Source organism: Rutidosis leptorrhynchoides, chromosome 3 (assembly GCF_046630445.1).
Source record: "Rutidosis leptorrhynchoides isolate AG116_Rl617_1_P2 chromosome 3, CSIRO_AGI_Rlap_v1, whole genome shotgun sequence".
Lineage (NCBI taxonomy): Eukaryota > Viridiplantae > Streptophyta > Magnoliopsida > Asterales > Asteraceae > Rutidosis > Rutidosis leptorrhynchoides.
Window position 1 is genome coordinate 277,990,701 of NC_092335.1, and position 26,236 is coordinate 278,016,936.

The window sequence follows — 26,236 nt, forward strand, 5'->3', positions numbered from 1 at the left end:
ATATGATTAAGGTAGGTTGTGAAAAATGCCAAGGTCCTCATGCTACTAAAGATTGTGTTGCTAGTCTTACTATGGAGCAAGTCGAGAATGTTTCATATGTGAATCAATTTCATGGAAGCCCAAACTACCGAAATAATTATAATACACCTTATCCTGCTAATAATAAAAACCCACCTGGTTTCTTTCCTATTAGAGCACCCTTCATTCCAAATTCTTCTAATGCTCAAACAGATAAGAAGTCGAATCTTGAAGAAAGCATACTCACTTTCATCAAAAATCAAAATGAAGCTAATGATAACATAAAAGCTCAACTTTCTCAAGTGCAAAATAATCATCAAGAGTCCATTCAAAACTTAGAGCGCAATGTTACTAAGTTATTCAAACTTGTCGAGAGTAAAGTTCATGTTAAATCTGAAGTTTCTAAAGAAGTTCGTTTTGAAAAGGTGAATGTGATTAGAGAAGTGAATAGGGTTGATGTTTATGAACCTGGTTTAAGGTACTTATGGGAGTTTGAAATGGAAGAGGAAGAATATAATCAAGAAATAAAGAAGTTGACTGCTACTGAAGAAGATAAATCAAAAGATGCTAAATTTTGAGGTCTTGATCGTGATGAGGTAATTTTCATACATGAGTTGTGTGATGAGAAAGAAGAAGAAGTTGATAAAAAGGTTGATGAAAATAATGAAGTTAGTAGTGAAAATTCTGAAAAAAAACTGAATGAGAAAATAAAGATGATTGGTTAGCTGATACTATGAAACAGTTGGAAGAAAGAAGAAAAGAAGGTTTCCGTCCTCTTTATTCATTCACAATTAATCCGATAGATCATTATGCATCACCTAAAATTCCTGTTGTTATGCACAATGATCCAGGGGAATTCCAAATCCCTTGCTTAATTCGTGGTCCAATTCCTATTATGAGATTAGCTGACACTGGTTCTAGCATTAATGTTATGCCATTCTTCGTTTACAATCGTTTAGGATTGCCAATCAAAGGAAATGTGTGTTTTGGTGATACTCATTTACATGAACCGTTGGGGATTGTTAAACAAGCTGAAGTTATCATTGTGACGATCTGGAAATTTCTGACCAAATTTAAACTTTTATCTTTATATTATTCTGACACGATAAGCAAAGTTTGTTAAGTTGAATCTCAAAGATTTTAAATTGTGTTCATACATTCATTTAACCTCGACCAAACTTCGACGATTCACGAACCATTAGATAAACGGATATGAAAATATATGTATATGTGTATATATTATAGCTTGAAAACATTAATGAAGTATTAGATGTATAATACTTTACATAAACGTATTTGTTTCAAAATATATTCAAATAGCTATCGATGGAATTAGAAAATGATATCAAATGATTGATTTGTCAAATACATTGAATTATGATTACGAGTCTCTGTTAGGAGGTCCACTTTGATTTGGAAAACCTTTCCTTTTAACGATATTCGGAATAAATGGTAAAGTGATCTTCGAGTAAGGACAAAGTGTCAAGTAGCGAGAGCTAGTTGGATTAGTGGAGACTCCTGTTTGATTTTCAATACATGCCTTACAATAATTTTTTCGTGACTATTGATAGGTTAATTACTAGGCTTTAATGATATTTTATCATGAAGAGAAAATAATTGAGTTAATGTTCGTCGGCAAGATAAAACCATTTGTCATGTTAAGATGATTTCATATGTACATTTATCCATTTGACCAAATCCTACAACTAATGAATAAACTGTAAGTTAATAACTTGAAACCTGTTATGATTTATATATTATTTTACTCTCTTAAGTAAAAACATTTTTCGACATAATAGAACTAGTTTATTATTGTATATGTTTAAATAACGTAAGTTGGAATATTAGCTGTTAGATATATGAATAACTTGCAACGTACATTAAAACGTGTTCATTAAATATATATGTTTTTAAATTAGTTTAGTACACGATAGTAACATCCGCTTAGTGATGCAATTGATATTTAAAAAGTTAATACATGATATATTATATGAATAAATATTACATAAGTAATAATACAATATGAGTATAACTATAGCTGATATAATAATGTTGTTATTACTTTCTATAATTAATATCAATACTAGAATTAGTAATACTATTTTAACTATATATAATCTATAAATATAAACTTGATATATATAAATTGTTATAGTATTGTTATTAGTAATATTATTATTATCATTAATAATATTAGAATAATTAGTATTATTATTAATATTAATATTTGTACTACTAAAATAATTATTTATTTTATTTTTATTTGAAATATATAATTAAGAATTAAAAGTAATGATGTTATTATTATCATTTTCTTATTTAACCTATTATTATTTTTATTGTTATTAATATTAGTATTATTATTATAAGTGTTAATAATATTATTATCATTAATACATTAGTACTTATTAATATTAGTTAAATTTAATAAATAGATAATATAACTAATGATATATATATATATATATATATATATATATATATATATATATATATATATATATATATATATATATATATATATATATATATATATATATATATATAAATACATATCATATATAAAAATACAGATTCTATAAATATATAGATAGATACGGATTTAAATATAGATAAATACGCAATTAAAAATCATGGGATTCAAAATATGTTAGACTTCTCAATCGAAACTATATCTAATTTTGTTTTCTATTTCAAAGATCGTACAAATCAGTGGGAACAATCCAAATTCAGTTAAAGTCACTTTATTTTTTTTTATTTTAATAATTCTGACAGCATATTTTGTGTCGAGCAAATCAGACTACCAAACAAACGTTAATGAAGTCACATTAGCTGTAACCATGTCTATTAACGTTTAGCTAATACTCTGCAAATACAATTGGAGTTAAAAACAACAAAATCAAACTCTTATTTGAAGAACCCAGCACGAATGCCCTGTTCTTCATCTATTTTTCCAAAACATTAAATTTGAGTTTAAATTAAAAATCCTTTAATGCAGTTTCATTATAAACCCTTCATTTAAGCTTTCTGGAAAGTTACAAATCCCAATTTTTCATATCGAATTCAAATTTTGAAAGTCAAACATAAATTCTAAAAAGTCAACTATTGTTCTTGAGCCAAATTTGAATTTTCTGTTTCGATTTTAGTTAAATAAATGTTTTCAATAGTTTCCAGAAGGATTTATAATATATTTCATGTAGTAACTGAAGCTTGAAAATGTTTAAATCTTAAAATCGTGTTTTAAGTTCTTCATGTTCTTCGTGGTCTGCAACTTCAAGTTTTTTTTCTTCTGTTAATCAATCATCAGTTACACAGGTCATTTTTAATTCAATTAAGAGTCCTTTATTAAACTAGTGAGTCGTTGTTATATCGGATCAAAACTCTTGTTGTTCGAATTCGATTCAGAAGAAGAAGAAGGAAGAACACAGATATGATGGGTTATAATAAATTAGGGGAGGTTATAAAACAGATAAATGGGCGACATCTCAATGGTTAGGAGTGTTTCGGGTTTCCAAGAGGTCACGTGTTCAAGTCTCGTCGCGAGCAGTTTATTCCTTTTTAATGCTTCTAAGGTATTAATTGATATTTTTATTATTATTATTATTAGTATGATTATTATTATTATTATTATTATTATTATTATTATTATTATTATTATTATTATTATTATTATTATTATTATTATTATTATTATTATTATTATTGTTATTGTTATTGTTATTATTATGATTAATATTATTATTACAATTATAATCATACTTATAAGTATTAAAATCCTTATTACCATTATTTACTACTATAATTATTATTAATATTAACGTTAATATTATTAATTTTATCATTTTAGTATTATTATTATCATTATTATTACTAGTATTATCATTTATAAATCACTAGTATTATCATTACTAATATTGTTATTATTATTAGTATTACTAGTATTGCATTATTTTAGTTAGTATTATTAATGTTATTATGAAAACTAGTATATCGATAAAAATGAAAGTTTTAAAGATGTTGTTAAGATTATAACTTTCAAATTCTAAATATGAATATAAATGTCAAAACGGAATATCATTATTATTACTAATATTAACACTATTATTATTATTATGGTTATTATTACAAATAAAACTTTATACAAAAACACATTACAATACTTATTACTAACCTTTTCATTTTTTTTAACTACTATTATTATCATTATCATAAGATTTATTATTAAAACTATCATTAACAGTAAAAGTAATATTTTTATAGTTAGTATTATTAATATCATTATATTTATCACTAAGATTATTAACATTAATATTTTTAGTAATATTAAGTATTATCAATATTATCATTTTTACCATTACAAATATCATTTTATTATTATTACGATTACTAGTTTCAACAGAAAAATGATATATATAAAAATATATTCAACATAACTTAATTATATTAATACTTTTATATATAAAATGAATACATTTAAGTAAATAATGAAAAATATAAAAATTAATAATATAAAAAATTATATCACTAATAATAAATATATATATTTTGTCGATTACAATTATTTGTGTTAATATATAAATGAATGATATAGGTTCGTGAATCCAAGGCCAACCCTGCATTGTTCAGTTTCGTCGTATGAATATTTTTACTACAAAATATTGGATAGTGAGTTTCATTTGCTCCCTTTTTAAATGCTTTTGCAATATATATTTTTGGGACTGAGAATACATGCGCTTTTATAAATGTTTTACGAAATAGACACAAGTAATTAAAACTACATTATATGGTTGAATGATCGAAGCCGAATATGCCCCTTTTTGCTTGGTAGCCTAAGAATTAGTAAACTGATCTATTAATTGACGCGAATCCTAAAGATAGATTTATTGGGCCTAACGAACCCCATCCAAAGTACCGGATGCTTTAGTACTTCGAATTCGTTTTTATCATGTTCGAAGGATTTCCTGGAATGATAGGGGATATTCTTATATGCATCTTGTTAATGTCGGTTACCAGGTGTTCAATCCATATGAATGATTTTTGTCTTTATGCATGGGATGTATATTTATGAGAAATGGAATTGAAATTCTTGTGGTCTATTAAAATGATGGAAATGAATGATTATGATAAACTAATGAACTCACCAATCTTTTGGTTAACACTTTAAAGCATGTTTATTCTCAGGTGTTAAAGAAATCTTCCACTGTGCATTTGCTCATTATAAAGATATTACTTGGAGTCATTCGTGGTATATTTCAAAAGACGTTGCATTCAAGTCGTTGAGTTCAATAGAGATTGTTATTAAGTAAATGAAAGATTAGGTCATTTATAAGTTGGATATTATGAAATGATATGCATGTCTGTCAACTTTTAATGTAATGAAAAGTTGTCTTTTAAAAATAAATGCAATGTTTGTAAAATGTATCATATAGAGGTCAAATACCTCGCGATGTAAACATATGTTATTGTATTCTTCCTTATGGATTAAGACGGGTCGTTTCATGTGGTATCAGAGCGGTGGTCTTAGCGAACCAGGTCTACATTAGTATGTCTAACTGATAAGTCATTAGGATCCATTAGTGAGTCTGGACTTCGACCGTGTCTGCATGCCAAAAGTTTTGCTTAGCATTTTGTGTCTAAAATTATCTACTTATCATCCTTAGGAAATTACCTTCTTATCATTCTTAGTCTAGACACGTATTAATGCATTGATTGCATGAATAGCGTATAGACAAAATTCATATCTTAGCGTATCTGTTACTCTATACTTTGCCTGACGTACTCCGTAAATTTCTCCGTAATTTACGAAATCTTTTATTCTATACATAAGGATATTCTATGTAATTAGAATACCATTCAATAGTCAAAAATATGTTTATATTGAAAAACCCTTTATTTAATCATACGAAATGGAATTCGTCATTAGTTCAAGTCCCTCGGATTCTGAAATGGAATCCCACGCAAGCTCTGAAAGCAGTGTGACCGGAATGGATCAACCAATCAGCCATCATCTATTCTAGATGAATTGGGGATGGGTTCGTAGCCTCCTCAATCAATGGAGACAAGAAGAAGGTGATCCTTTCCATCCACCACATTGCCCTCTTGGCGAAGAACCTGAAGCACTTACCGGCGAACCTGTTCAAGACACAATTTTCTCTCTCATTTCCAGAGTATCTCGCCATGATTATATATTACATCAAATTTTAGACTTTATTTATCCGCTCGTCCAAACTGACAATCACCCCGGTGTAATAGAAGAAGTCAACGAGCATCGCGCTCGGGTAGTGGCTTTGGAGAACATAGTGCAAAGGTTACAAACACCAGCAGCAGCGGCAGCAGCATAACCAGTACCACCATCATCAACGCTAACAGTACCATTACCACCCCCAACCATAAACGCGTTGTAAACCTCAATTTTACAATCTGTCTCACGAGCACCAATGTCATACGCTCTGTAGATACCAAGGAATACCAACAACAATAGACGATGAAGTGTGGATTCATAACTTCATTGGAGAAACATTCTGCGATGATTATGTAGTCTCTAAAGTCTTAGAGATTATCTATTCTTACCCTAACCAAAAATCAGTTGTGTAAACCAAAGTGATAGAAGGAATAGTAAAAACCCTGACAAGAATGGTGTGTGATTTACAAGCTAGACTTGTTTTACCAACATCATCAACAGTACTAGCATCACCAGCACAATCAGTACCGTCAGCATCGTTAGAATCAGCAGCACCTCTAACATCAAAAGCTTCGTCAGTTCAAGAAGAACTGTGGACATCATTACGAATCAACAACGAGTATATTGTATCAACGAGTTATGAAGAATTAACTCATTTCCACTGAAGGAATTATATGTATATCTTATATATATAAATCTTTAAACCATAACAAATCTTTCCGTACTAAGCTATTATGTGTGAATCTTAACTACTCGGTTAATTCATATTACAAATATGCAATGATGTACGTCCCTCGTCAGCAACTTAACCATTGTTAGCTACAATTTCTGTCGCAATTCAATAAATTTCAACTCATAATAAACCAAGTGTATTATTCAAATATATGTTTGATTTTACACTTTCATCATCAATGTGCTCGAAACTTTTCAAAGAACATCATTCGTACCTTGCGAAATTCACAAGAGTTCCACGAACCAAACATTATACATCAACAAATAACGAAGTATTGATTCATAATTTCAATTACATTGGAGAAATACTTCGTAAAAGTTATGTAATTTCTAATGTCCTTAGGAATTATTCAATTCTAGTTTCAACCGTAAATTAAATGAGTTTAATTTAATATTAACTCATTAAATCTATGTTACATCTGAAGAAAATATACATATATATATTTTCATAAAGACTGTAATAAAAATTCTTTTGTTCAAAATATTAATTGTTAAAATTTTTTAACGGGTAGGTAATACCCGAGAGATATATAAATTCACAATTAATATGTTACATTCTTCGGATCTGATTCAGCAATCATCAACTATACTCACTATTTTCTCAACAACATACATTCTTTTATAGAAATCAAAACAACCATATTCATTCAAATCCAATTACATAATTCTGATTTTGAAATCTCAAAATTCAATTCGAGATATAACCGGTATCATCACTTTTAGAATCTTACATCTTTCAAAGCTATACTTTGACTTCAAAACTGTGCTAGAACATCATATGTATATTAACGATTACAATCTGTGTTCAAACCCTTCGAAATTCCTGAAGACACTTCAAATAATGAACAATCGAGATGATGATCCAACCACATGTTACCCACAGTTATGTACCTGAAAGACTCTCGAAACCAAAGTCCTAGTTTAACATGTACCCGTAACAGATCCTTTGGCATTTATTAGCAAAAAAAATAACCCTACGATTTCTTTTCAAAAAAAATCAAATTTTGTCACAGCTCCAAAAAGTCAACTTCGACTTTTCAGTCAGACTAATCTTATTATAACCTTGAGATATACACCATCGTTACTGGGGAACCTTTCATATTCCACCATATTAGCAATAAACTTACCAACAACTTCACAGATCTTTGATTTTCCGAAAAAGTATTATAACTATCAAAACCCCATCATTTACTCATCTGCATCTTGTAACGAGAATTTCCATACGAATCATCGGGAATTAGCAATCAGTATTTTGAAATCTCATAACATGTCTACGCCAACAGTTATATGTGTACATATAACGTTTACCTCCAAGACTAACATACTTCGAATGTGAAGTTTCTGAAAAACACCCTAAACTACGAACTAATTTGAAAAATGCTATTGAAGCAGCAAAAACTATAAACGACCTTAACAGTAAAAAGTTTGATGATAAAGAATAGTGTATTGGCAAAGCACAGAAAAAGAGAAGGTCTGGAACTGGAAAATGGATTGAGAAAAGTATGAAGGAGGCTGTGGACAAATCACAAGGACGTAATCTATCTTTAAAGAATCCAAATGATTCAGTGTCTGTTGAAGTCTTTAGCGAATATCTTACTCCTTACTTTAAAACTCTTGCGGACAATATTCTTTATCATTCTCTGATCTTAGATATTATAAGATATCATCATATCTTTCATTATAAATATCCTCCATATTTCTGAAGATATTTCCATAACTATTCTTATCTGGAATCATTTATCTCTTTGCGCTATCTGTATTACATCAAAAAGGAAACTGTTTAGTTCCTATACTCTGTAAACCTTTGAGTTTAAAATATGAATGTTTTTTTTTTTGAAGTAGTGTTGGGAGCTGAAGCATGAATTAGTATAATATAATGACACTTGATCAACGTGATTATATTATAGTAATTCATGCTGAGTTTCTAAATGGAATGTGATGATTCACAGATCATAACATCATCTTGTGCCATGTTACATGACTCTTGTATTCTATTTAACCTCTAAAATATCAAGAAAATATTTCTTGATGATTCGGTCTTTTCCAGGGTATTCTGGTAATTTAACAAATCAAAATCGTGCCATTACCATTTCCTTCTTAGAACATTAACCATGTTCATACCGAAATTCATATCTGCGAATTCTGGACCATTACAAGCGGTGTTTAATCGCAAGAAGAAGAAACGAAAGGACAAAGCTCCGAAATAGAAGTGGGAGTTTAAATCACAACAAATAGAAGAGAGTATTAACTGTGGATGACAATGATTATAAAAGACAGAAGCAGGAACTTTGAAGTATAAGGGAAGATATAAAACCTAACAACAACCCGGAAATTATAAACCATATATATCGATGCATATAGCAATATAAAGACACGGGAGAACAAAAAAAATACTATAAAACCAAGTGTATAGTAGAAGTAAATAGATTCTTCCGGCGGTAGATGAAAAAGAAGAATGACAGATATAAAAGTGAGGAATATATCAAGAAGCAGAACTGGATGAAGCATATTAACGAATACTTTAAAAAATATGAGTTGAGGGAGAAAGAATAGGAGGTGTGAGTCGTAAGGAAACGAAAGAGGTGGATTTATAGTGAAATGTCCGACGGAGAAATCGAGATGGATTATCGCATTAAATCGAAGAGGATCATAATTTCCCTAATCACCGAAGAATCAAATCCAATATGGATTACAAAGATTTTCTTTAAATTGGAGACCAATCGTGATGACGTCAAAAGATATGACGAATCACTATTATCCTATTACATTCATTTATGATAACTTCACTCATACGCTTCAAGTAATCGAATTATTTTATCCATACTTCTTAAACATGATAAAACTCTATAATCGTCATAATAACATTTTCATTGTTAGCCATGATGACCTCTATCAAATTTCGGGGACGAAATTTCTTTAACGGGTAGGTACTGTGACGACTCAGAAATTTATGACCAAATTTAAACTTTTGTCTTTATATTATTCCGACACGATAAGCAAAGTTTGTTAAGTTGAATCTCAAAGATTTTAAATTGTGTTCATACATTCATTTAACCTCGACCAAACTTCGACGATTCACGAACCATTAGATAAAAGGATATGAAAATATATGTATATGTGTGTATATTATAGCTTGAAAATATTAATAAAGTATTAGACGTATAATACTTTACATAAACGTATTTGTTTCAAAATATATTCAAATACCTATCGATGGAATTAGAAGATGATATCAAATGATTGATTTATCAGATACATTGAATTATGATTACGAGTCTCTGTTAGGAGGTCCACTTTAATTTGGAAAACCTTTCCTTTTAAAGATATTCGGAATAAATGGTAAAGTGATCTTCGAGTAAGGACAAAGTGTCAAGTAGCGAGAGCTAGTTGGATTAGTGGAGACTCCTGTTTGATTTTCAATACATTCCTTACAATAATTTTTTCGTGACTATTGATAGGTTAATTACTAGGCTTTAATGATATTTTATCATGAAGAGTAAATAATTGAGTTAACGTTCGTCGTCAAGTTAAAACCATTTGTCATGTTAAGATGATTTCATATATACATTTATCCATTTGACCTAATCCTACAACTCATGAATAAACTGTAAGTTAATAACTTGAAACCTATTATGATTTATATATTATTTTACTCTCTTAAGTAAAAACGTTTTTCAACATAATAGAACTAGTTTATTAATGTATATGTTTAAATAACGTAAGTTGGAATATTAGTTGTTAGATATATGAATAACTTGCAACGTACATTAAAACGTGTTCATTAAATATATAAGTTTTTAAATTAGTTTAGTACACGATAGTAACATCCGCTTAGTGATACGATTGATATTTAAAAAGTTAATACATGATATATTATATGAATAAATATTACATAAGTATTAATACAATACGAGTATAACTATAGCTGATATAATAATATTGTTATTACTTTCTATAATTAATATCAATACTAGAATTAGTAATACTATTTTAACTATATATAATCTATAAATATAAACTTGACATATATAAATTGTTATAGTATTGTTATTAGTAATATTATTATTATCATTAATAATATTAGTATAATTAGTATTATTATTAATATTAACATTTGTACTACTAAAATTATTATTTATTTTATTTTTATTTGAAATATATAATTAAGAATTAAAAGTAATGATGTTATTAATATCATTTTCTTATTTAACCTATTATTATTTTTATTGTTATTAATATTAGTATTATTATTATAAGTGTTAATAATATTATTATCATTAATACATTAGTACTTATTAATATTAGTTAAATTCAATAAACAGATAATATAACTAATGATATATATATATATATATATATATATATATATATATATATATATATATATATATATATATATATATATATATATATATATATATATATATATATATATATATATATATATATATATATATATATAAATACATATCATATATAAAAATACAGATCCTATAAATATATATACAATTATAGAGATATATATATAGATACGGATTTAAATATATATAAATATAGATAAATACGCAATTAAAAATCATGGGATTCAAAATTTGTTAGACATCTCAATCGAAACTATATCTAATTTTGTTTTCTATTTCAAATATCGTACAAATCAGTGGGAACAATCTAAATTCAGTTAAAGTCACTTTATTTTTTTCTTTTAATAATTCTGACAACATATTTTGTGTCGAGCAAATAAGACTACTAAACAAACATTAATGAAGTCACATTAGCTCTAAACATGTCTATTAACATTTACCTAATACTCTGCAAATACAATTGGAGTTAAAAACAACAAAATCAAACTCTTATTTGAAGAACCCAGCACGAATGCCCTGTTCTTCATCCATTTTTCCAAAACATTAAATTTGAGTTTAAATTAAAAATCCTTTAATGCAGTTTCGTTATAAACCTTTCATTTAAGCTTTCTTGAAAGTTACAAATCCCAATTTGTCATATCGAATTCAAATTTTGAAAGTCAAACATAAATTCTAAAAAGTCAACTATTGTTCTTGAGCCAAATTCGACTTTTATGTTTCGATTTGAGTTAAATAAATGTTTTCAATAGTTTCCAGTATGGATTTATAATATATTTCATGTAGTAACCGAAGCTTGAAAATGTTTAAATCCTAAAATCGTGTTTGAAGTTCTTCATGTTCTTCGTGGTCTGCAACTTCAAGTTTTTTTTTCTTCTGTTACTCAATCATCAGTTACACAGGTCGTTTTTAATTCAATCAAGAGTCCTTTATTAAACTAGTAAGTCGTTGTTATGTCGGTTCAAAACTCTTGTTGTTCAAATTCGATTCAGAAGAAGAAGAAGAAGGAAGAACACAGATATGATGGGTTATAATAAATTAAGGAAGGTTATAAAACAGATAAATGGGCGACAGCCCAATGGTTAGGAGTGTTTTGGGTTTCCGAGAGGTCGCGAGTCCGAGTCTCGTCGCGAGCAGTTTATTCCTTTTTAATGCTTCTAAGGTATTAATTGATATTTTTATTATTATTATTATTATGATTATTATTATTATTATTATTATTGTTATTGTTATTGTTATTATTATGATTAATATTATTATTAGAATTATAATCATACTTATAATTGTTAAAATCCTTATTACCATTATGTATTACTATAGTTATTATTAATATTAGCGTTAATATTATTAATTTTATCATTTTAGTATTATTATTATCATTATTATTACTAGTATTATCATTTATAAATCACTAGTATTATCATTACTAATATTGTTATTATTATTAGTATTACTAGTATTGCATTATTTTTGTTAGTATTATTAAGGTTATTATGAAAACTAGTATATCGATAAAAATGAAAGTTTTAAAGTTGTTGTTAAGATTATAACTTTCAAATTCTAAATATGAATATAAATGTTAAAACAGAATATCATTATTATTACTAATATTAACACTTTTATTATTATGGTTATTATTACAAATAAAACTTTATACAAAAACAAATTACAATACTTATTACTAAACTATTCATTTTTTTGTAACTACTATTATTATCATTATCATAAGATTTATTATTAAAACTATCATTAACAGTAAAAGTAATATTTTTATAGTTAGTATTATTAATATCATTATATTTATCACTAAGATTATTAACATTAATATTTTTAGTAATATTAATTATTATCAATATTATCATTTTTACCATTACAAATATCATTTTATTATTATTACGATTACTAGTTTCAACAGACAAATGATATATATAAAAATATATTCAACATAACTTAACTATATTAATACTTTTAAATATAAAATGAATACATTTAAGTAAATAATGAAAAATATAAAAATTAATAATATAAAAAAAATTACATCACTAATAATAATAATATATATTTTGTCGATTACGATTATGTGTGTTAATATATAAATGAATGATATAGGTTCGTGAATCCAAGGTCAACCCTGCATTGTTCAGTTTCTTCGTATGAATATTTTTACTACAAAATATTGGATAGTGAGTTTCATTTGCTCCCTTTTTAAATGCTTTTGCAATATATATTTTTGGGACTGAGAATACATGCGCTTTTATAAATGTTTTATGAAATAGACATAAGTAATTAAAACTACATTATATGGTTGAATGATCGAAGCCGAATATGCCCCTTTTTGCCTGGTAGCCTAAGAATTAGTAAACTGATCTACTAATTGACGCGAATCCTAAAGATAGATCTATTGGGCCTAACGAACCCCATCCAAAGTACCGGATGCTTTAGTACTTCGAATTCGTTTTTATCATGTTCGAAGGATTTCCCAGAATGATAGGGGATATTCTTATATGCATCTTGTTAATGTCGGTTACCAGGTGTTCAATCCATATGAATGATTTTTGTCTCTATGCATGGGACGTATATTTATGAGAAATGGAATTGAAATTCTTGTGGTCTATTAAAATGATGGAAATGAATGATTATGATAAACAAATGAACTCACCAACCTTTTGGTTGACACTTTAAAGCATGTTTATTCTCAGGTGTTAAAGAAATCTTCCGCTGTACATTTGCTCATTATAAAGATATTACTTAGAGTCATTCATGGTATATTTCAAAAGACGTTGCATTCAAGTAGTTGAGTTCAATAGAGATTATTATTAAGTAAATGACAGATTAGGTCATTTATAAGTTGGATATTTTGAAATGGTATGCATGCCTGTCAACTTTTAATGTAATGAAAAGTTGTCTTTTAAAAATAAATGCAACGTTTGTAAAATGTATCATATAGAGGTCAAATACATCGCGATGTAAACATATGTTATTATATTCGTTCTTATGGATTAGGACGGGTCGTCTCAATCGTTGGTTATGCTTTCTATAGAATTGATTTCATTGTTATGGACATGAAAGAAGATCCGATAACTCCTTTAATCCTAGGATCTCCATTTCTAGCTACTGCTCGTGCCACCATTAACTATGCTGATAATTCGTTAACTATTCGTTATGGTGCTATACTTGAATCCATTCTGTTAGTCCCAAGATCTAAAGTTCCCCGTTCTAATGTGAAAATGGTTAAAGTTTATAAAGAGGATGATGATGACTTTACCGTGGATAGAATAGTAACTAAATTTATAAAAGAGCAATATAAGCTTAGCACTGAAGTAAGAAAACATATGCATGAGTTAAGTGTCTCATTTGAAATGTATTTTCGTAGGGGTCTTGACACCACATTGAATTTCTTGCAACAAATTAAAGCGTTAAATGAGTATGAAAAGAATAAGTGTGGGGAAAATAAGCTTAAGGAGTAATTCCATTAGAAGAAAGAGTCGTGCAACTGACTCTATAATCAAAACTACCTATCTCTATAAATGTTTATTAGGACTATGTTATTTCTAAGTGTTTTATTGTTTTACTTATTTAATTATGAATGTAAGAGCAATATAGCTCATAAATGTTAAGTTGTTTAAGTGATGAAAGTTATTAATAAAATATTATGTTTGTGTTATACTTTGCATTATTTAATATTCTGTCAAGTTATTTATATTCAATTCAAAAGAAGTCCGCAAAAGTGCTCCGCATATCATTCTATGATCCTACAATCAAATAACATCACTCTTTCCCTTGTTCTCAATTATGTCCTTTATTTTGTTTTACATTCTTTTATTATAAATACAATGAGGACATTGCATAATCTAAGTGTGGGGAGGGAAGCGATTAATCACTTAAAAGATTAAAAAGATACTATCAATTTTCCCAAAAAAGTTGAAAAATTGGTATAATTTTAAATTTTTCAAAAGTATAAATTCTTAGTCAAACTTATGTCTTTTTACTAACTTAATCTTAATGTTAATAATAGAACTACTCTCAATTTCGAGATCGGATTACTTGTTTAAGATAATAATTTAAAAGCTAAAAATTGTGAAACGAGTGCAAACTTATAGCCACTACCATATGACTTAATAAGCATGGACCACTGAGGCAGTAAAAGAGTCCAAATAAGGGCTAGTTTAGAAAAATTTCCAAATGTGAAGTTAAAAGCTAAGCATGAAAGCAAAAGAAATGAAAAAGGAAAAAGAGCCCAATGAAGGCCAACAAAATAAAAGAGTTGCAATGAGAACCATGCACTTTTTAAAACTCTAGTTAGAAAATAAAATAGTCCAATGATGACCAGCTGTATAAATTTGACTTAATAAACATTAGGACTACTTGTAATCCTTGGTCTGATTCAGACTCGTTCTTACGAATAATAAATACTAACTTCTTATTAAGGCATATTTTGGACTTTGCAATTTTACTTTAATACCCATGATATAATTTATAAGGTTTACTTGAGGACAAGTAAATGTTTAAGTGTGGGGAATTTGATAACTCCTAGATTATACAGTTTTTTGATAACATTTTGAGGAGTTATCATAGTATTTTAGAGTCATTTTAATACCAAAACACACTAAAATGGGTAAAAGGAGAAAAAATTTATTTCTAATGATTTTGTCAAAGTTATGTATCAAACAGGATCAAAAATAGAGAAAACTGCAGAAAGGCTAAGGAAGCGCCGGAAAGGATTCAAGGAAGCCGCCGGCTTGGAGCTAAATATGTCAGAATATTCCAGAATCTCCGTAAAATTGAAAGAACTTGTTGATCAAGCAAAAGGCAAAGGAAGTCCCTGGCTTCATCCTGAAGCCTCCGGTCTAATGAACACGGTTTCTCAACTTGTTGACCAAATTCAAGTAAAAATGGAAACAAAATTAAGAAGATTTGGCGGATCTTTGAAGCCGCCGGCCTTCCCTGAAGCCACCGACTTAATTATGACGGTTAAAGATTTGAGCTTGCGGATTAAGTTAAACTTGAAAAAGGGGTCACCGACCTAAGGCAAGCCGTCGGCTTCCCACTAAAGCCGCCGACTTGACCACCGTCCCTGATGATTATAAATAAAGACCTCTGGTCTCAGTTTTCATATGTAGTTTTCAGAATTCAATAATTCTGGTTAGGTCGTTTTTCTTTTTAGGGTTTTCTCTAAACCCTTAGGTGAGATTTATTCATTGTAATCAAGATTCATCCAAGTTTTTAATTCACGTTTCTAACATCTACCTTTTTAAGGTATGATGCTATCCTTACTTTACTGTTTTAATTATTTTATTTACTGATGTTGTTTCTGTTCGTCTTCTGCTATGTACTAAATGTTCATAGTGGTTACGTGGACGAAAACTGAACTTCATCTGGGAATCAGATGAAGCCGATGGCCTCACCTTCCAAGCCGCAGGCTTGGTTGGAAGGAAGCCGCCGGCTTCGTGTGCTTTATCCGTACAGTTCCTGGTTCTTTTCCAGATCAGTATGGTCGAGTTTTTGTAATGATGTTTGATTTGTTTCGAATCTATTTTGCTTAAATACACTTGTTTGCCTTGCTTAATGATTAAATAACATGATATTAGGATTTATTAGTACTTGATCCGATGATCTATAATTCGATCCATGCTACTTGTTTAGATCTAGTCCATCAAACTTGTTAAATTGGATTGCATGCAACTAAGTTAAAAAGCTTAATAGTGATAAACTTATTTGATTTGAATTACGCTTATATAATAGAATTTGATATTGTTAGGATTAATCAAAGAACCTTTTTTTGGATTTGTTTAATTAAGGATTGCATGAGAACTTAGTAGTAGTTGACTTTCAGCTAGTAACTTGAGTTGATCTACTTGGTGTTTAATAGCTTATATGATTTGTCAGTCTATTTGCATAATGATCCTCATCACAAGATTAATGTGTATCATGTAATTGAATTAAACATGAAGAATTACGATGTTAGTTATGCACATCACATATCTAGCATATGCTTTAAGTCCTACCTATTGAATGATATGCAACATTTAGCTTAGCCTATTAAGGGATGATAATTGGTCTATGATTGTTATTTTGCTTTGTGTTAATATAAGTTATAAAACTTACCTAATATGATTCCCGTATGAGTTGGTTGTTCATGTAACTGCTTTTGTTTTTACTTGTATTTATTTATTTTGAATCTTCAATTCATTGTTTTACTTTATTGTTTTGTTTATCTTTAAAGCATCTCTTTCCTAAGAGATAAGAATCTATCCCATAAAATGACATAAAAATATATCTTTAATTCTTTAATAAGAATTAAATAATAAGAAAACTCTTATCCGCATCTACGCTCTCTTGGGACGATAACCTAAATTACTACATTTGATCGGGTTTTGTTGCTCGTTAGGGTGTTAAAGTGTAATAATAAAAGTTTTTATAAATTTAAAAGTTGAAGAATAATTTAAGCACTACCGCACACACTTTCAACACATCATGTAACTTATATTAACTTGTTAATAATTAAAGTGTTACATAACTAACATAGTAACAAAAACAATTATATGATAAGTGTTGTGGCACAATTATAAATAATAAAAATTATAAGTTAATAGTTTAAAAATAAAATTTTAATATTATTAAATACCAAAAATATAAATAAATATATATTAAATTCGTATTTAATAATTAAATAAAAATAAAAAATGAAATATTCAAAATTCTAGAATGATCTTAGATTTATCTACAAAAAACAAAATACATATATATTTAAAAAGGTTCGGCCGATTGAAAAAAAAAATGGGGATAAACATTTAATTTTTTTTTTACATTTCATGGATGGATAAGATTATAAAAACTTGATCAAGTGAGGTGTTCAACAAAAATTCAAATTGTACCCACATATTTATGCCCCTTTTTACTGCATTTTATTTTTTTATTTAATTTACTTAACAAATTTTGGCCTATAAATACTACACTAGTTCATATTTTTTTTTCACACACCCACTCACTTCTCTCAAAAAATAAAATATATACTGCAGAAGCCTTTGAGGTATCGTCATCCATCGACTTTTTTTATTTTTTATTTCCAGTTCATTTTTTTATTATTTTTTTATTAGCCGTTTTCATTTTCATTTGTTAATAAATTAAAATGTAATGTTAAAATTCATATTAACCTACTATAATAAATTTTAAGCATTATAGTATGTATTAAAATTATTTTTATAAATTATATAGTCAGATTATAATTATTATGTATTTTTGATCGAGTTTTTTTTATATATACACATATATATTTGAGTTAAATAGGAAATAAATATATATATAATTGATAAAAATAATTTTTATAGTTTTATTAATTATTATATGATATAAAAGTGATCAGAAATAATTTTGTAGAATTTTATAAGTATTTAAATTCGAATTATTATGTATTTATTGAATATAATGCATCGAATAACTATATAAACATGCAAAAACTGAAATCAAATTATTTAAATATTTATAAATTGTTAGGATAATTTTTACAGAATTTATTAGTCAGATAAAAATTATTGAATATGAAAACTTATTTAAAATAACATTTTATACATTTATCCTAAATTTTATTGTTTACCGAATTAATTAAAGGGTTAAAAATGAATTTAAATTAAATAATATTCAAACATTAGTGATATCTACTTGGAAATTATTTAGAACAGTAGTAGCAATTATAAAAATAATTATAATAAGTTTTGGAATATTAGTTATATTCAATTAAGAATTTAGTATTAATTAAACAAAAAACTATGTAAAATTCGTAATAAAATATTCGACAGTACCAAAAATAGTTATAAAATTTTTTCTGAGATTATTATACTTGTAGAAGGCTATGAAAATTATAAAAATAAATATATGAGTTGAGATAGTATTTAAATAGAATTTACTTGTGTTTTTATCTAAATCGAGAGTAATAATAAAGAAAAATACTAAATAAATAATAATTCTGTATAAATCCAATCTATTAATTTTTATAACTTCTTTACAATAGATATAACCAGTAAAAAATATAAAATTATTTATTTAGACCAACTTAATATTTATTACATAATTAAGTTGATTTATATAAACCGAGTATATATATATATAAAGAAAAATGGGAAATAAATATAAAAACGAGATATATTTATTTTCATAAAATTTTACACAGTTTAAAATACTTAAAGTGTAGTGACCCGAACTTTTCCATGTTTATATATATTAATTGAGATTGATATTTACATGATTAAATGTTTCCAACATGTTAAGCAATCAAACTTGTTAAGACTTGATTAATTGAAATAGGTTTCATATAGACAATTGACCACCCAAGTTGACCGGTGATTCACAAACGTTAAAACTTGTAAAAACTATATGATGACATATATATAGTTATATATATAGTTAACATGATATTATGATAAGTAAACATATCATTAAGTATATTAACAATGAACTACATATGTAAAAACAAGACTACTAACTTAATGATTTTGAAACGAGACATATATGTAACGATTATCGTTGTAACGACATTTAATGTATATATATCATATTAAGAGATAATCGTACATCATAATATCATGATAATATAATAATTTAAAATCTCTTTTGATATTATAAACATTGGGTTAACAACATTTAACAAGATCGTTAACCTAAAGGTTTCAAAACAACATTTACATGTAACGACTAACGATGACTTAATGACTCAGTTAAAATGTATATACATGTAGTGTTTTAATATGTATTCATACACTTTTGAAAGACTTCAAGACACTTATCAAAATACTTCTACTTAACAAAAATGCTTACAATTACATCCTCGTTCAGTTTCATCAACAATTCTACTCGTATGCACCCGTATTCGTACTCGTACAATACACAGCTTTTAGATGTATGTACTATTAGTATATACACTCCAATGATCAGCTCTTAGCAGCCCATGTGAGTCACCTAACACATGTGGGAACCATCATTTGGCAACTAGCATGAAATATCTCATAAAATTACAAAAATATGAGTAATCATTCATGACTTATTTACATGAAAACAAAATTACATATCCTTTATAACTAATCCATACACCAACGACCAAAAACACCTAAAAACACTTTCATTCTTCAATTTTCTTCATCTAATTGATCTCTCTCAAGTTCTATCTTCAAGTTCTAAGTGTTCTTCATAAATTCCAAAAGTTCTAGTTTCATAAAATCAAGAATACTTTCAAGTTTGCTAGCTCACTTCCAATCTTGTAAGGTGATCATCCAACCTCAAGAAATCTTTGTTTCTTACAGTAGGTTATCATTCTAATACAAGGTAATAATCATCTTCAAACTTTGGTTCAATTTCTATAACTATAACAATCTTATTTCAAGTGATGATCTTACTTGAACTTGTTTTCGTGTCATGATTCTGCTTCAAGAACTTCGAGCTATCCAAGGATCCATTGAAGCTAGATCCATTTTTCTCTTTTCCAGTAGGTTTATCCAAGGAACTTAAGGTAGTAATGATGTTCATAACATCATTCGATTCATACATATAAAGCTATCTTATTCGAAGGTTTAAACTTGTAATCACTAGAACATAGTTTAGTTAATTCTAAACTTGTTCGCAAATAAAAGTTAATCCTTCTAACTTGACTTTTAAAATCTACTAAACACATGTTCTATATCTATATGATATGCTAACTTAATGATTTAAAACCTGGAAACACGAAAAACACCGTAAAACCGGATTTACGCCGTCGTAGTAACACCGCGGGCTGTTTTGGGTTAGTTAATTAAAAACTATGATAAACTTTGATTTAAAAGTTGTTATTCTGAGAAAATGATTTTTATTATGAACATGAAACTATATCCAAAAATTATGGTTAAACTCAAATTGAAAGTATGTTTTCTAAAATGGTCATCTAGACGTCGTTCTTTCGACTAAAATGACTACCTTTACAAAAATGACTTGTAACTTATTTTTCTGACTATAAACCTATACTTTTTCTGTTTTGATTCATAAAATAGAGTTCAATATGAAACCATAGCAATTTGATTCACTCAAAATGGATTTAAAATGAAGAAGTTATGGGTAAAACAAGATTGGATAATTTTTCTCATTTTAGCTACGTGAAAATTGGTAACAAATCTATTCCAACCATAACTTAATCAACTTGTATTGTATATTATGTAATCTTGAGATACCATAAACACGTATACAATGTTTCGACCTATCATGTCGACACATCTATATATATTTCGGAACAACCATAGACACTCTATATGTGAATGTTGGAGTTAGCTATACAGGGTTGAGGTTGATTCCAAAATATATATAGTTTGAGTTGTGATCAATACTGAGATACGTATACACTGGGTCGTGGATTGATTCAAGATAATATTTATCGATTTATTTCTATACATCTAACTGTGGACAACTAGTTGTAGGTTACTAACGAGGACAGCTGACTTAATAAACTTAAAACATCAAAATATATTAAAAGTGTTGTAAATATATTTTGAACATACTTTGATATATATGTATATATTGTTATAGGTTCGTGAATCAACCAGTGGCCAAGTCTTACTTCCCGACGAAGTAAAAATCTGTGAAAGTGAGTTATAGTCCCACTTTTAAAATCTAATATTTTTGGGATGAGAATACATGCAGGTTTTATAAATGATTTACAAAATAGACACAAGTACGTGAAACTACATTCTATGGTTGAATTATCGAAATCGAATATGCCCCTTTTTATTAAGTCTGGTAATCTAAGAATTAGGGAACAGACACCCTAATTGACGCGAATCCTAAAGATAGATCTATCGGGCCCAACAAGCCCCATCCAAAGTACCGGATGCTTTAGTACTTCGAAATTTATATCATATCCGAAGGGTGTCCCGGAATGATGGGGATATTCTTATATATGCATCTTGTTAATGTCAGTTACCAGGTGTTCACCATATGAATGATTTTTATCTCTATGTATGGGATGTGTATTGAAATATGAAATCTTGTGGTCTATTATTATGATTTGATATATATAGGTTAAACCTATAACTCACCAATATTTTTGTTGACGTTTTAAGCATGTTTATTCTCAGGTGATTATTAAGAGCTTCCGCTGTCGCATACTTAAATAAGGACGAGATTTGGAGTCCATGCTTGTATGATATTGTGAAAAAAAAACTGCATTCAAGAAACTTATTTTGTTGTAACATATTTGTATTGTAAACCATTATGTAATGGTCGTGTGTAAACAGGATATTTTAGATTATCATTATTTGATAATCTACGTAAAGCTTTTTAAACCTTTATTGATGAAATAAAGGTTATGGTTTATTTTAAAATGAATGCAGTCTTTGAAAAACGTCTCATATAGAGGTCAAAACCTCGCAACGAAATCAATTAATATGGAACGTTTTTAAATCAATAAGAACGGGACATTTCAGTTGGTATCCGAGCATTGGTCTTAGAGAACCAGAATTTTGCATTAGTGTGTCTTATCGAGTTTGTTAGGATGCATTAGTGAGTCTGGACTTCGACCGTGTTTACTTGAAAAATGATTGCTTAACAAATTTTGTTGGAAACTATATATTTTTAACATGTGAATATTATGTGATATATTAATCTCTTAACGCGTTTGATATTATATGATAGATGTCTACCTCTAGAACAAGTCCCATTGACTCACCTAATAATAATGAAGAGTCAAATGTAAATTGGAATGATTCGTGGACTGATTCACAAGTTCCCGAAGAGGAACCGGGAGAAGAGTCGGAACCGGAAGAAGAATCGGAACCGGAAGAAGAATCGGAACCGGATGAAGAAATAGAACCAGTGGGGGAAATAATAAAACGGTTAAGTAAAAGAAAATCCTCAACCAACCGACCAAGGTTAATTATGGTCAATGGTGTTTCCGCCAAGGAAGCAAAATATTGGGAGGATTACCAATTCTCCGATGAATCGGATTCCGACGAGAATTCCGATGATGTTATAGAAATTACCCCAACTGAATTTAAAAAGGCAAAAGAAAATAATAAGGGAAAGGGCATAAAAATAGAGAAATCTAATTCCAACCCCGATAAACTTTTTATGTATCGTCAACCCCCGAAGTCCTTAAGTTGTAACAATGACCCGGGAACCTCTAAACCACCAGGTTTTTCTAAACCAATGTGGAAAATGACGGCTCGTATTAGGGGAACATCATATATCCCTAGAAACTTGGCAAAACGAACCAAAACTGAAGAAGAAGAAGAAACAAGCGAGTCGGAATAAGATAGTTGTATTCGTGTGGTGTAATATATGTAATATAGTGTGCTTATGCTTTATGATATATGTAAAAATTGCTTGTATTAATAAGTATTTTTTTATGAATCTAACTCTTGTCTATTTTACATTATAAAAACACAAAATGGATAGACAACACAATATTTTAAGAGACCTACCCGGAGACATGATTGATGAAATCTTGTCTAGAGTCGGTCAGAATTCTTCGGCACAACTATTTAAGGCGAGATCTGTTTGTAAGACATTCGAAGAACGTTCCAAGAATGCCTTGGTTTATAAAAGGCTTTCGTTCGAAAGATGGGGGATATCACATTGAGAAATCCATAAGTTACGATGTGTTTACTTTGACGCATATATTGCGGGGAACCCAAATGCTATTTTACGCAATGGGTTAAGAAATTATTTTGACTCAATATATCCGAATATTGGACTTCGTGATTTAGAAAAAGCGGCTAACATGCAACATAAAGAAGCATGTTATGCTTACGGATTAGTAATGTTCGCTTCTCACCAAAGTGAGAACAAGAACATCGGGCTACAACTATTAAACAAAACGTTCCCACAAGTGACGAAGTCGGTAATTGGGGTAAGAAATGAGGTTTTTAGATTGTTACGGGACTGTTGGACATTACGTAACCCTCGTTCCTTTGACGACGTTACAACACGCTGTCTTATCAACGGCCATAACGGTTATGTTCCACAAGACCAAGGATGGGAAGTAATCCTAGTAAAACCAGAATGCATGACCTGTTTCTGGACGTATGAATTACGTGTCTTTATTGCCTTTGCTGAACGACTTGTGTACTAGCTAGAATTATCTTCACAACCATCTTGTATCAAATTTATTGTGTGCTATATTTCATGCTATATGTAAAATAAGCGGTATTGTAAGTTTGTAAAATATTGTGTAAAAGTTTGAACGCGAAATATTATTATAATCAGTTTTTCATATAGAATTGTAGTAGTTGAATTGTATATTAGCTACTAAGTATGAACTTAACGGGTAGGTACTACCCGAATTTAAACTTATAAAACGCTAATATGAAGAAAAAGCTTTTATAAATGAGTTCATATTATGCTACGAAATACTATTAACTACTCTTAATATTCTGTATGATTAACTTGTTCCATTTGACTATTTTGAAGGAAATGGCACCGACTACTCGACACACCGTGAATATGAATGAAGAGGAATTCCGTACTTTTCTAGCTTCAAACATAGCCGCAGTACAGGCTGCGCTACATACCAACAATAACCTTGGATCTAGCAGTACAGGAAATCGTGTAGGATGCACCTACAAAGAATTCACTGCCTGCAAACCTTTGGAATTTAATGGAACCGAAGGACCGATTGGATTGAAACGGTGGACCGAGAAGGTCGAATCGGTGTTTGCCATAAGTAAGTGTACTGAAGAGGACAAAGTGAAGTACGCTACGCATACCTTCACAGGTTCTGCGTTAACATGGTGGAATACCTATCTAGAGCAAGTGGGACAAGATGATGCTTACGCACTACCGTGGTCAGCATTCAAGCACTTAATGAACGAGAAGTACCGTCCCAGAACTGAGGTCAATAAGCTCAAGACAGAACTTAGAGGGTTACGAACCCAAGGATTTGATATTACCACGTACGAAAGACGATTCACAAAATTATGCCTATTGTGTCCGGGAGCGTTCGAAGATGAGGAAGAGAAGATCGACGCGTTTGTGAAAGGATTACCGGAAAGAATCCAAGAAGATATAAGTTCACACGAGCCCGCCTCCATACAACAGGCATGTAGAATGGCTCACAAACTAGTGAACCAGATTGAAGAAAGAATTAAAGAACAGACTGCTGATGAGGCCAATGTGAAGCAAGTCAAAAGAAAGTGGGAGGAAAACGGTGATAAGAATCACCAATACAACAACAACAGCAATTACAACAATAATCACAACAAGTATCCCAACAATCGCAACATCAATCGCAACTACAACAAACGGCCCAACAACAACAACAACAACAACAGCAGCAACAACAACAATAATAACCGCAAGAACAACAACAACAATCAGAAGCAGCTATGCCAAAGGTGTGAAAAGTATCACTCGGGGTTCTGCACCAAATTTTGCAACAAGTGTAAAAGAAATGGTCATAGCACGGCGAAGTGTGAGGTTTACGGACCAGGGGTTAATAGAACGAAAGGAACAAATGGTGTCGGAACGAGTAATGGCGGAACAAGTAGTGTCGGAGCAAGTTATGCCAATGTAGTTTGTTATAAATGTGGAAAACCGGGCCACATTATTAAAAATTGCCCAAACCAGGAGAACACGAATGGACAAGGCCGCGGAAGAGTTTTCAATATTAATGCGGCAGAGGCACAGGAAGACCCGGAGCTTGCTACGGGTACGTTTCTTATTGACAATAAATCTGCTTACGTTTTATTTGATTCGGGTGCGGATAGAAGCTATATGAGTAGAGATTTTTGTGCTAAATTAAGTTGTCCATTGACGCCTTTGGATAGTAAATTTTTACTCGAATTAGCAAATGGTAAATTAATTTCAGCAGATAATATATGTCGGAATCGAGAAATTAAACTGGTTAGCAAAACATTTAAGATTGATTTGATACCAGTAGAGTTAGGGAGTTTTGATGTGATAATCGGTATGGACTGGTTGAAAGAAGTGAAAGCAG